This window comes from Pseudophryne corroboree, chromosome 8, assembly GCF_028390025.1.
Source record: "Pseudophryne corroboree isolate aPseCor3 chromosome 8, aPseCor3.hap2, whole genome shotgun sequence".
Lineage (NCBI taxonomy): Eukaryota > Metazoa > Chordata > Amphibia > Anura > Myobatrachidae > Pseudophryne > Pseudophryne corroboree.
Genome location: NC_086451.1, coordinates 214,388,146 through 214,401,316, shown reverse-complemented (window position 1 = coordinate 214,401,316; position 13,171 = coordinate 214,388,146). Strand labels below are relative to the sequence as shown.

The window sequence follows — 13,171 nt, the reverse complement described above, 5'->3', positions numbered from 1 at the left end:
AAGTCGGAATTACTCCCCTTAAATGGGGAGCCCACTTATCTAGCCTCACTAGGTCCACTACATGCACTGAAGGTAGCACCTACATCAGTAAAATACCTAGGAATTCAGATCCCAGTCCACTTACATGATATCTATCGACTCAATTATACCCCTGCCATTCTTGATATATCGAGAAAAATTAACATCTGGATGTTGTTGCCGTTGTCTGGGTTGGGAAGAAACGCGCTGGTGAAATCAGTCCTTTTCCCTCAGATGTCATACCTGATTCAGATGTTACTGATACGCTTATCTAAAGCAGACATAAATTTAATCGAAAGACTATTCTGTAAATTTATATGGAAAGGTGGTAAGAGCAGGATTTCAGGAGGGCATTTGAAATTGCCACGTAGCACTCTGTACACTTTCGATATATACTCGACTGGCTCTATGAAAGGAATATATATACAATGTACGCTCTGGATTTTGCGGTATTCGCTCCACTATCCCCCAGCTGCTCTAGTACACATGCCCGAATCTAAGATACCGAATTCTGTTAGCAAACATTTGCTCTTTAGAGACACATATACATCTTGGAAGGCTCTAAACAGGAAACTGGGCAGGAATCCATTTTATTCCCACTTGATACCGTTGTCGGGTAATCCTTTATTTACACCAAGTTTGAATGATGCAGTTTTTTATCGTTTAAAATTGAAAGGTATCAAAGTGATCGCAGATGTCTTTGACCCTGGTGGTAGACTACTCTCCTTTACAAATGTACAGGAAAATTTTGGTTTACATAACTCCTATTTTTATGCATATTTACAGATTAGACACTATATTGCATCACTACCCTCACCGATTAAGAATTTGTCAAGGTCTGATCCTCTACTACCCTTATTACATTTAGTACGTACCCGCCCATACAAAACAAGATTACTATAACAACAATTGATTACTGTATCGGATACAAAACTCCAGAACCAGATTATGCTATCATGGAAACAGTTTATTTTTAGTATAGATAAACCGACCGATATATTCCATCACTTTGACATAACATTACGACTTTTACAAGCATCCTCATTACAAGAAGTGCATATCAAGACGGTCTTTAGGGCCTATATATCACAGGCTCAGAGGAAATATTTTGTTCCTGAAGAAACAGGGCGATGTTTAAAATGTTCTCACTCCTCAGCCACATTCTATCATAACTTCTGGGAGTGTGGAATTATAAAGAGGTTCTGGAACAAGATAATTCAATAAGTTAATAATACTTTTAGTATTGGAGCTTCTTTACAACCACAAGCTCTGCTTTTGGCAGACTTTACAGTATGGAATCTAAACGCACACCACAAACGCCTTTATCCGTTTATGGATATATAAACGTACCCCCATCCTTAAAGAAGTCCATCAAAAGCTTCTGAGGACTCTATATGTTGATACATATTACACGCTGCCCAGCATAGAGAGGGGAGTGATATCCTTTTACATGTTGAGTATCCCATATCCAAATATTCCGAAATACGGAATATTCCGAAATACGGACTTTTTTGAGTGAGAGTGAAATAGTGAAACCTTTGTTTTTTGATGGCTCAATGTGCACAAAACTTTGTTTAATACACAAAGTTATTAAAAATATTGTATTAAATGACCTTCAGGCTGTGTGTATAAGGTGTATATGAAACATAAATTAATTGTGTAAATGTACACACACTTTGTTTAATGCACAAAGTTATAAAAAATATTGGCTAAAATGACTTTCAGGCTGTGTGTATATGGTGTATATGAAACATTAATGCATTCTGTGCTTAGATTTAGGTCCCATCACCATGATATCTCATTATGGTATGCAATTATTCCAAAATACGGAAGAATACGATATCCAAAATACCTCTGGTCCCAAGCATTTTGGATAAGGGATACTCAACCTCTATAAGAAATAGGAACCTTATATTAATACTTTGTCACAAGAAACACAGCCCAGATATTTGCACGTTTCGAGACCCCTGAGTGGTTTTTGCACAAAAATATGCTTGAAAAGGCATTATTACATGTATAAGATTCACTAATGCCTCTTAATCGCCGAACAGAATTCATTGTATTAACATACTTCCTTTGCATACCCCCATTCCTAATTGGTTCTGCTTACCTGAATGTCTTAGATAAGACAAGGATGCTTCATTAGTCTAATGAGATGTGAAGGTTCATTTTTATTCCCTGGTATCTCACGGATTGGTCAATAATATATTTTATACTTCTGATGCACATTTTCTAGTACCCTACATATTTCTAGCACCCCCCCCCCTTCCCCCTCCCCCCCACCTCCCCAACTCTTGTGTTTTCATTCATTTACCTCACTTTCTACTTTGTTTTATCGATTAATATATTATGAGATAGTGGTTATGCTTATTGATATTGTTACAATGGAGATTAGGGTTCTTTACATTGTTGAATTTTGTACCTTCTGACTCTGATACTTGAACACCTTTGAACTCTGCCTACCTTATATATTCTTACCACAATGTGAATGTTATATCAAAAGAAAGTTGAATTATATGTTTGTACTGTATTCAAAAATCTAATAAATTGTTTATGACACACACATATATATATATATATATATATTTGTGCAAAAACAATCCAAAAAATTATTTAGCCACATGACATATATAAAATAGCAAATATGCTCTTGTATATTACTGGGCAAACGTTCTTTAGAGAGTGTTATCTCTTACTGGCAAAATAGATATTTACATGAAGTGGACATAAAAGTATATGGGGACAATTCCCATAAGTTGTTCATACAGACGTCTACCTATATTGGCTGACCACAATATGATATTACCAAGTGGTTTGTTTGTAGTATCTTCCTCACAATTAAAGGAAAAAATGTGTATACATAGATGTGTAAACTTCCAATACAATTACAAAGGTGCAATATATTAAGATGGGTCTTCAGAAGAAAATAATAATAATATAAATCCAATATAAAGGTCATCCATTTTTCAAAAAACATGTCTAGAGGGGATGGGATAAACATTTGATTAAAAAAAAAAAAAAAAAAAAAAGCAAAGTTTTAGTAATTCAATCTAAGAAAGTGAACATTTTTCACTTAGGTTCACAACATTTAACAGATGATATTTATTTACACAAACGGCTTCAGGTTTGCACCATCTAATCGTATTAATGATTTTGAAATACAGGCAGCATTAGTGATTGCCATATAATGCAGACAGTATTAGAAACTACCATATCCTACAGGCATCTTTAGTGACCACCATATACTATAGACAACATTAGTGACTGCCATATACAGTACAGTATCAGTGACTGCAATATAATGCAAACAACATTAGTGACCACCATATACTACACACTGCATTAGTAACAGAGGCGTAACTAGGGTTTTTGGAGCCCGGGGCAAGATCAATAATGCCCGCCCCGCCCCCCCCCCCCCAAAAAAAAAAACAAAAAAAAAAAAAAAACTTTTTGAAGTGGGGGTATGGAAAAGTGAAGGGTGTAATTATGCGCGCTCCCAAGGCGCGCACGCTCCGGAAAAGGGGGCATGGCCACTGAAAAGTGGGTGTGTCCTTCAGTGTAATAGGACCCCTTATACTATCTAGTACTGGTTATACTAGTACTAGACCTTATACTCTCCTTATACTACTCCTTATATTATCTAGTACTAGACCTTTCACATTTTAGCACACGGTATGAGCCGAAATTCACATTATAGCACACAGAATGAGCCGAAATTCACATTATAGCACACCGAATGAGCAAAAATTCACATTATATCACACAGAATGAGCTGAAATTCACATTATAGCACACATAATGAGCCAAAATTCACATTATACCACACAGAATGAGTCAAAAATCACATTATATATATATATATATATATATGTGTGTGTATATATATATATATATATATATATATACACACACACACACACACAAAATAAATATATATATATATATATATATATATGGTGGAGTGGTGGTAGTATGGCGCCACAGGTGTATGTGAATAAAATTGAGTAAAAATATGTATACAATTTCTGGACACTCCTTAGAATATTTAAGGTGTCTGCTATCCCCCAAGTAAATTCAGGCAGTGATAAGCTACCTCAGATTTATGGATAGAGAGATGGGGATGGGGGCACCAGCGACCAACGGTGTCAAAGATAATAAAAAAAAAAAAAAATACTTAAAAGGAAGTGGCTGGATACATTTTTAAGATTAAAAATTAAAATTAAATTTATTTATAATAAGAGTTAGGATATCAAAATAAAAATGTAGGGTAAAATGACATAAAAAGAGAACTGAGGAATTTAAAATAAAGTAAGAAAAAATACATAAGATACTGAAAATACAAAACATAAAAAGTACCGAGTGTCAGAATCTAATACAATAAAAGAATGGTGCTTATCTTTTAAAAATGGAGGGTCAGTTAGAGGTACTCCCAACGCGTTTCGTCCTTTCAGACTTCTTCAAGGGGTTAGGTACTAATGAACAAGTGAACAAGGGACTTATTTATAGCTAGTGCAAGTGTTAATTGATAAGTGTGACATCACTTCCTGTTACAAACCATCCGTTTTGTTTAGGTACACAAATCTAAGTTTAAATACATTGGATTAAGTAAGCTTAAAATTTGGAGTCCACACATTATGATTGAGGTGAAAAACGAGTCTTATAAATGTGGTTTCTGGTGCTTTGAAGTTTCCATGACGCATTCCGCGTCACTTCCGCCCCGTTTCCGGTGTCCGTCGCCTCAATGTGCGCATGCGCGTCATGACGCACTTCCTGTTTCAGCGTCTGGCTGTGTATGTGTTGTTTTCCCCACTTCCGTCCGCGCAGACTGCTGGCAAACGTCACACTTCCTGTCAGGGCGGGAGCAGTCGGCTCACTTTGCTTTATTGGTTTTGGGGAAGCTGTCAATCAAGCGGCGGCCATCTTAATGGAGTTTTTTAGTTTACAGACGCGTTTGTCTGGAAGTTTAGATAATACGAGCGACGTCTCCATGGAAACGGATATCACATAGAAAAATAAAAACATATATTAGAACACCATAGAAATGCAGGTTCAAATAAAATTGCGCTATGAACTTTTTATATATTAGGTATAAATGGTAAACTTGAGTTTAAGGAATTTCACTTTTAAACAGGTTAAGCAGGATTATTATGTACTAGGTGCCATGCACATATATTAGGAGTCAATTATAGTTATTGCTGTTTGTATTTACTTTTCCATTCCAAGAGATAATATACATTCCCAGTGCAGTGAACATAAAAACTGAAGATATAAAGTGCCTATTAAGGTATTTTATTTTATTTTGGTGGTCCATTCACAGTAAGGTGCATAAGAGTGTAAAGTGTGTGTGTGTATAGGTATACACACACAATATCTATGTGTACACACAGATGTGTGTAAGTGAAACATTAAACGGTCTGCCATGTTTAGCTGTACGTGTTGTGTAGATTAGTCGTGCCCGTGTTTATGACAGACCGTGGTTATTATTAATAAAACTATAAACGAGGTAAATTGTGAGCTACTGGACCACTAGTGAGTCAATATTCAGGCAACTGTTTGTGGTTCACCATGGCCCACCGTATACAGTACCCAATCTTCGCAGATGGTTCCCCATTTGGTACTGGTTGGGCCCTACACTGCTTAGCTTCCAAGATCGGTCGAGATTGGGCGTACACCAGTGTGGTATGACTGTATCTTGTGGTGAAGTGATTCAGAGACACAGTAATCCTTTTTATTAGAAGTATTGACATGCTATACAGTACATAGTGTTTTTACAATTAAGGTGCTAAAAGAGTGTGAAGAAATGGAACGGGAACTTAAAAACCAGACGTAAGATCAAGGGAGCTTCTTTCATAGGAACGGTGCGATTTCGTATCCTTCGTTAAAACCCATGGGATGCGTGGTTTTCAGTTGGAAGATCCAATACATTTCCCTCTGGGACAGTTTCTTCGCTAGGTCGCCACCTCTTTCGCCGCTCCCAACGTGCTCTATAGCCTTGAAAGAGAGTTCCTCTGGATTGGAGTTTTCCCACTTGCCATAAAAAGTATGTGGGAAAAACTAAAAGGACATTAAAAATCAGGATACAGGAGCATGTAAGGAGTATTAAGAATAAACTGGAGACACATCTAATATACAGACATTTTAAATCTGAACATAACTCCAATCCAGAGGAACTCTCTTTCAAGGCGATAGAGCACGTTGGGAGCGGCGAAAGAGGTGGCGACCTAGCGAAAAAACTGTCCCAGAGGGAAATGTATTGGATCTTCCAACTGAAAACCACGCATCCCATGGGTTTTAACGAAGGATACGAAATCGCACCGTTCCTATGAAAGAAGCTCCCTTGATCTTACGTCTGGTTTTTAAGTTCCCGTTCCATTTCTTCACACTCTTTTAGCACCTTAATTGTAAAAACACTATGTACTGTATAGCATGTCAATACTTCTAATAAAAAGGATTACTGTGTCTCTGAATCACTTCACCACAAGATACAGTCATACCACACTGGTGTACGCCCAATCTCGACCGATCTTGGAAGCTAAGCAGTGTAGGGCCCAACCAGTACCAAATGGGGAACCATCTGCGAAGATTGGGTACTGTATACGGTGGGCCATGGTGAACCACAAACAGTTGCCTGAATATTGACTCACTAGTGGTCCAGTAGCTCACAATTTACCTCGTTTATAGTTTTATTAATAATAACCACGGTCTGTCATAAACACGGGCACGACTAATCTACACAACACGTACAGCTAAACATGGCAGACCGTTTAATGTTTCACTTACACACATCTGTGTGTACACATAGATATTGTGTGTGTATACCTATACACACACACACTTTACACTCTTATGCACCTTACTGTGAATGGACCACCAAAATAAAATAAAATACCTTAATAGGCACTTTATATCTTCAGTTTTTATGTTCACTGCACTGGGAATGTATATTATCTCTTGGAATGGAAAAGTAAATACAAACAGCAATAACTATAATTGACTCCTAATATATGTGCATGGCACCTAGTACATAATAATCCTGCTTAACCTGTTTAAAAGTGAAATTCCTTAAACTCAAGTTTACCATTTATACCTAATATATAAAAAGTTCATAGCGCAATTTTATTTGAACCTGCATTTCTATGGTGTTCTAATATATGTTTTTATTTTTCTATGTGATATCCGTTTCCATGGAGACGTCGCTCGTATTATCTAAACTTCCAGACAAACGCGTCTGTAAACTAAAAAACTCCATTAAGATGGCCGCCGCTTGATTGACAGCTTCCCCAAAACCAATAAAGCAAAGTGAGCCGACTGCTCCCGCCCTGACAGGAAGTGTGACGTTTGCCAGCAGTCTGCGCGGACGGAAGTGGGGAAAACAACACATACACAGCCAGACGCTGAAACAGGAAGTGCGTCATGACGCGCATGCGCACATTGAGGCGACGGACACCGGAAACGGGGCGGAAGTGACGCGGAATGCGTCATGGAAACTTCAAAGCACCAGAAACCACATTTATAAGACTCGTTTTTCACCTCAATCATAATGTGTGGACTCCAAATTTTAAGCTTACTTAATCCAATGTATTTAAACTTAGATTTGTGTACCTAAACAAAACGGATGGTTTGTAACAGGAAGTGATGTCACACTTATCAATTAACACTTGCACTAGCTATAAATAAGTCCCTTGTTCACTTGTTCATTAGTACCTAACCCCTTGAAGAAGTCTGAAAGGACGAAACGCGTTGGGAGTACCTCTAACTGACCCTCCATTTTTAAAAGATAAGCACCATTCTTTTATTGTATTAGATTCTGACACTCTGTACTTTTTATGTTTTGTATTTTCAGTATCTTATGTATTTTTTCTTACTTTATTTTAAATTCCTCAGTTCTCTTTTTATGTCATTTTACCCTACATTTTTATTTTGATATCCTAACTCTTATTATAAATAAATTTAATTTTAATTTTTAATCTTAAAAATGTATCCAGCCACTTCCTTTTAAGTATTTTTTTTTTTTTTTTTTTAATTATCTTTGACACCGTTGGTCGCTGGTGCCCCCATCCCCATCTCTCTCTATATATATATATATATATATTTATATATACACACTCATAATTGCGGCGGCACTCGGACATAAATACAGTAGATGCAGAGTATTACTACAACGTTTCAGAGAATTTATTAGCACTCCGTCATCAGGTAAAACATGCATACAAAAAACATACCTTTAAATAGAATCCCCACCTCATGGACATGTGCTCCACTCGGCGTGCAGCTCCGGATAGCGGGCGCCCACTGATGACGTCCGCTCCAGTCCCTGCTTCACCATGGCTACCTCCATAAACTAAACAAAAAAGCAAATGAACGGGTGGGCTGGGCTGTGCGGCCAGCCACCCACAACAAAGCTGACGGACGGTGCAGATCTATAGTAGCGGGGGCGACTCGCCTCTGCTTTGTGTACAATCCCCCCCCTTATTCTATGCCTCTCTTTGTGTATACCCCCCTATTCTATGCCTCTCTTTGTGTATAGTATACCCCCCTCCCCCTATTCTATGCCTCTCTTTGTGTATAGTATACCCCCCCTTTCCCCCTACTCTATGCTTCTCTTTGTGTATAGTATACCCCCCTCCCCCTATTCTATGCCTCTCTTTGGCATAGAATAGGGGGAGAGGGGGTGGGGGGGTATACTATACACAAAGACACAAAGAGAGGCATAGAATAGGGGGAGAGGGGGGTATACTATACACAAAGAGAGGCATGGAATAGGGGGAGAGGGGAATATACTATACACAAAGAGAGGCATAGAATAGGGGGAGGAGGGGTATATTATACACAAAGAGAGGCATAGATTAGGGGGAGGGGGGTATACTATACCAAAGAGAGGCATAGAATAGGGGGAGGGGGTATACTATACACAAATAGAGGCATAGAATAGGGGTAGGGGGGTATACTATACACAAAGCGAGGCATAGAATGGGGGAGAGGGGGGTATACTATACACATAGAGAGGCATGGAATAGGGGGAGAGGGGGGTATACTATACACAAAGAGAGGCATAGAATAAGGGGAGGAGGGGTATATTATACACAGAGAGAGGCATAGAATAGGGGGAGGAGGTATACTATACACAAAGAGAGGCATAGAATAGGGTGAGGGTGGGTAGTCTCTTTGTGTGTCTTTGTGTGTCTAGTGTTTCCCCCCCCCCCTTCCCCCTCCTCACCTCTCAGCTTCAGCAGGGACTGAGCCGGTAGCAGACAGAAGCTCAGTGAGCGTGACACTGGCATTGCGGTCACGCTCCCGGCAGCAGCCCTAGCAAGGAGGAAGGCTAGGAGCTGCTGCTGCAGTAACACCGCCGAGCACCACAGCGGGACATGCTCGGCGGCGAAATTGTGTGTCAGCCAGGTGCAGGCAGTGGCGGCGGCTGCAGGTGGAGGCTGCGGAAGCGAGCAGGCGGTGGCGGCTGTGGGAGCGCGGGCAGGAGCAATGCCCTGGACGGTGGTGTGGGCGTCCCCCTCAGCTGTGCCTGCCAGGGTGCCCAGGGCACGTGCCCTGCTCGCCCTACTCTAGTTACGCCTCTGATTAGTAATCACCATATAATACATATAGCATTTGTGGGTGTAGTACAGTATGCCGGCGCTCGGGCTCCCGGCGACCAGCATACCGGTGCCGGGAGCCCAACCACTGGCGTATTGACAGCGTGGCGAGCGCAAAGGAGCCCCTTGTGGGCTCGCTGCGCTCGCCACACTGTGGGCACGGTGGCGCACTACGCGCGCCACACTATTTTATTCTCCCTCCAGGGGGGTCGTGGACCCCCACGAGGGAGAATAGTTGTCGGTATGCCGGGTGTCGAGATTCCGGCGCCGGTATACTGTGCGCCGGGATCCCGACATTCGGCATACAGAAGACCACCCGCATTTCTGACGGCCATATACTACAGACAGCATTAGTGATAGCCATATAATACAGACAGCATTAAACTCCTAATTACATCCCCAGTCTCATAAAACGCCCTTAATATTAATTAACCACATGAGACTATTTACCCCTTATCCACCCTTATTGTTAGTATTACATACTATAAGTTATACCCAATTACCCCTCCCCACACACACACACTTCCATGCTGTAAATTAATGTTTTTTCTAATTCTTCTGTTGAATCTGTTCATCTCCTGTAGCAGCCACACAGCAGTGCCCAGGAAGCAGCTGCCTGTTAGGCAAGTCCTATCAAGACTGCTGCTGCTGTCAGTGAGAAAGAAGCGAGGTTATGCAGAGACTGGCAAGGTAGGCATGGGCTGTGCAGTCTATTGCTGCTTACAGTAGCATGTCCCCTGGGAGGGAATAGCTGTAGGCTTGTCCACTGTGCTCTCTTGCATCACAGCTAGTGATGGCCATTGAACGGTGTACCATTGATTTACAACTATCAGTAGAAAATCATTGATGGTTAGCTATTGATTGCCGAGTGCTGCACATACGCAGACCACGTACATTGCAGTGGCATTGCTAATGTTTTCTCACCATCAGGTGCCTCCATCAAAAACCCACTTGCCATCAGCCATAGAACATTGATGTTTCCAAACAATCTATGGTTGATAGCCATCCCTATCGCAGTTACCCAGAGCACATGTCCTGTCTGCCCTTCCACTCTAGCTTCACCCCCTCACTGGGGGGTAAACCATGACACATCTATATAATAAGCGTGAAAATGTGTGTCTGTCTGTCTGTCTTTTTTGTCCTTTATGCACGGCCAGAGTTTTGTACCTAGCTCCACCAAATTTGTCATGGTAGTGTAGTTTGACCAGAATTAGGTTTCTGCCTAGGTTGGAACTCTGTCAGAGCCATGGAGGTCTACATGGTGGCTACCAACTAAGCCGTGAAGTCACTGAATTAAAATTTTATTATAAGCAGCATTGCTCAGGATGTCTCCCAGTGCCGAAAACTGCACTGATCTAAATGCATATGTACCAATGGGGTGCAGGCAGAGCTACAATGAAAGAGCAGCGAGTTGGAGGATCAACTGTCACGCTGCATCTGCACTGACAGTTACTAGCCATGGGGGCATGGCCAGACTGGCCATCTGGCACTTCTGGCACATGCCAGAAGGGGCGATGGGCAGGTGGGCCAAAGTAGTCACTCAGAGAGCCGGGAAGGCCGCGCACAGCGCAACCTCCGGCTCTCTAGTTTCATCGTCTCCAGCAACCGTCGCCATGGTAATGGGGGCGTTCCACGAGTCCACGCCCCCATGACTCGTGACACGCCCCCATATGTTGTGTGACACGCCCCCTGTGACGCGCACACGTGCTTAAGATTGCCAGGGCCAAATTAAGGCCCCAGTCCGTCCCTGCATAGGGGTCTATGTACTAAGCCTTGGAGAGAGAAAGTACACAGAGATAAAAAGTACCAGCCAATCAGCTCCTAACTGACATGTTACAAACTGTGTTGGTTGGTTTGTACTTTATCTCCATCCACTTTATCTCTCTCCAATAGTAAATAGACTCCTTAATCTCCAATGTTGGTCTGCAGTGATTTCTGTTCTGCAGTTATTTCTGAAACCACAGTGATTTTTGAAGCTATACTGATTTCTGTTCTATAAGTCAATCTGCTCCTGATATACCCCTTTCCAACTGTCAGAGAATACGACTGTCTGCACTGTCATTTACTTCTAATTTGCATTGTTATCCAGGAGTGAATGACCACATTAAAATGAAGTTTACTTCTTTTCACATCTCAGCCTTCAAAAGTGTGGTCTTGTTCAGGTGCATGCACTGTTAAAGCATAACCACAGACCAAGGTCCTTATTCAGAGTTGTTAGCAAACCAAAAAAGTACACTAATGGGCAAAACCATGTTGCACTGTAGGTAAGATAGATATAACATGTACAGAGAGAGTTAGATTTGGGTGGGGTGTGTTCAAACTGAAATGTAAATTGCAGTGTAAAAATAAAGCAGCCAGTATTTACCCTGCACGGAAACAATATAACCCACCCAAATCTAACTCTCTATATATATGTTACATCTGTCCCTCCTGCAGTGCACATGGGGGGCCATTCCGACCCGATCGCTCTCTGCCGTTTTATCGCAGTGCAGCGATCAGGTCGGAAACTGAGCATGCGCCGCAGTGCGCCGGCGCATGCCAGCTGTCGTTGCCTAGCGATCGCCTCTGAGGCAGAGGCGGTCGCTGGGCGGGAGGGGACTGCATGGCGGCATTAAGCCGCCGTTTATGGGGTGCGGTCCGGCCAACGCAGGCGTGGCCGGACCGTTGGGGGGGTGGGCCGCGGCGGCTGCGTGACGTCACACGCAGCTGCTGCGGGTGGGGAGAGACGAGTAGCTCCCGGCCAGCACGCTAAAGCTGTGCTGGTCAGGAGCTACTCTTGAAGTGCAAAGGCATCGCCGCTGTGCGATGCCTTTGCACTTCTGCGGGGGGGGGGGGGAGGCCCATGGGGGGTCATTCCAACCCGATCGCTCTCTGCAGTTTTGCAAGCGCAGCGATCGGGTCGGAAACAGCGCATGCGCCGGCGCCGCAGTGCGCCGGCGCATGCCAGCCGTCGTTGCCTAGCGATTGCCTCTGAGGCAGAGGCGGTCGCTGGGCGGGAGGTGGCTGGATGGCGGCGTTAAGCCGCCATTTAGGGGGCGCGGTCCAGCCAACGCAGGCGTGGCCGGACCGTTGGGGGGTCGGGCCGCGGCGGCTGCGTGACGTCACACGCAGCCGCTGCGGGTGGGGAGAGACGAGTAGCTCCCGGCCAGCACTCTAAAGCTGTGCTGTCAGGAGCTACTCTTGAAGTGCAAAGGCATCGCCGCTGTGCGATGCCTTTGCACTTCTGCGGGGGGGAGGCCGGCACTGACATGCAGGGCAGACTAGCCCTGTGCTTGGCGTCCCCCCGCATGTCAGTGTGAATGATCGTAGCTGTGCTAAATTTAGCACAGCTACGATCAGCTCGGAATGACCCCCATAGTTTTGCCCAATTGCTAACACGTCTGAATAACACCCTAGGTTTCAGAAAAGTCATGCCATCAAAAAAACCATCCAGTCTGGGTTGCAGCTCCTCAACTGCTAGAAGTAAATGAGTGGAAGGACGTGAGGAGACTTCAGAGGAAGTACAAGCATGTTTGGCAGCTCAACAAGAGACAAGCAGCCACTCAAGAGAGAAAATCACTCAA

General features: G+C 42.8%; 2 pseudogenes; one reads left to right on the top strand and one right to left on the bottom strand.

Annotated features, from left to right (window-relative positions):
• Positions 1 to 5,592: 5,592 nt before the first annotated feature.
• On the bottom strand, positions 5,593 to 5,711 carry LOC134950061 (5S ribosomal RNA; annotated as a pseudogene).
• Positions 5,712 to 6,498: 787 nt separating this feature from the next.
• LOC134950060 (5S ribosomal RNA) lies at positions 6,499 to 6,617 on the top strand (annotated as a pseudogene).
• Positions 6,618 to 13,171: the final 6,554 nt, after the last annotated feature.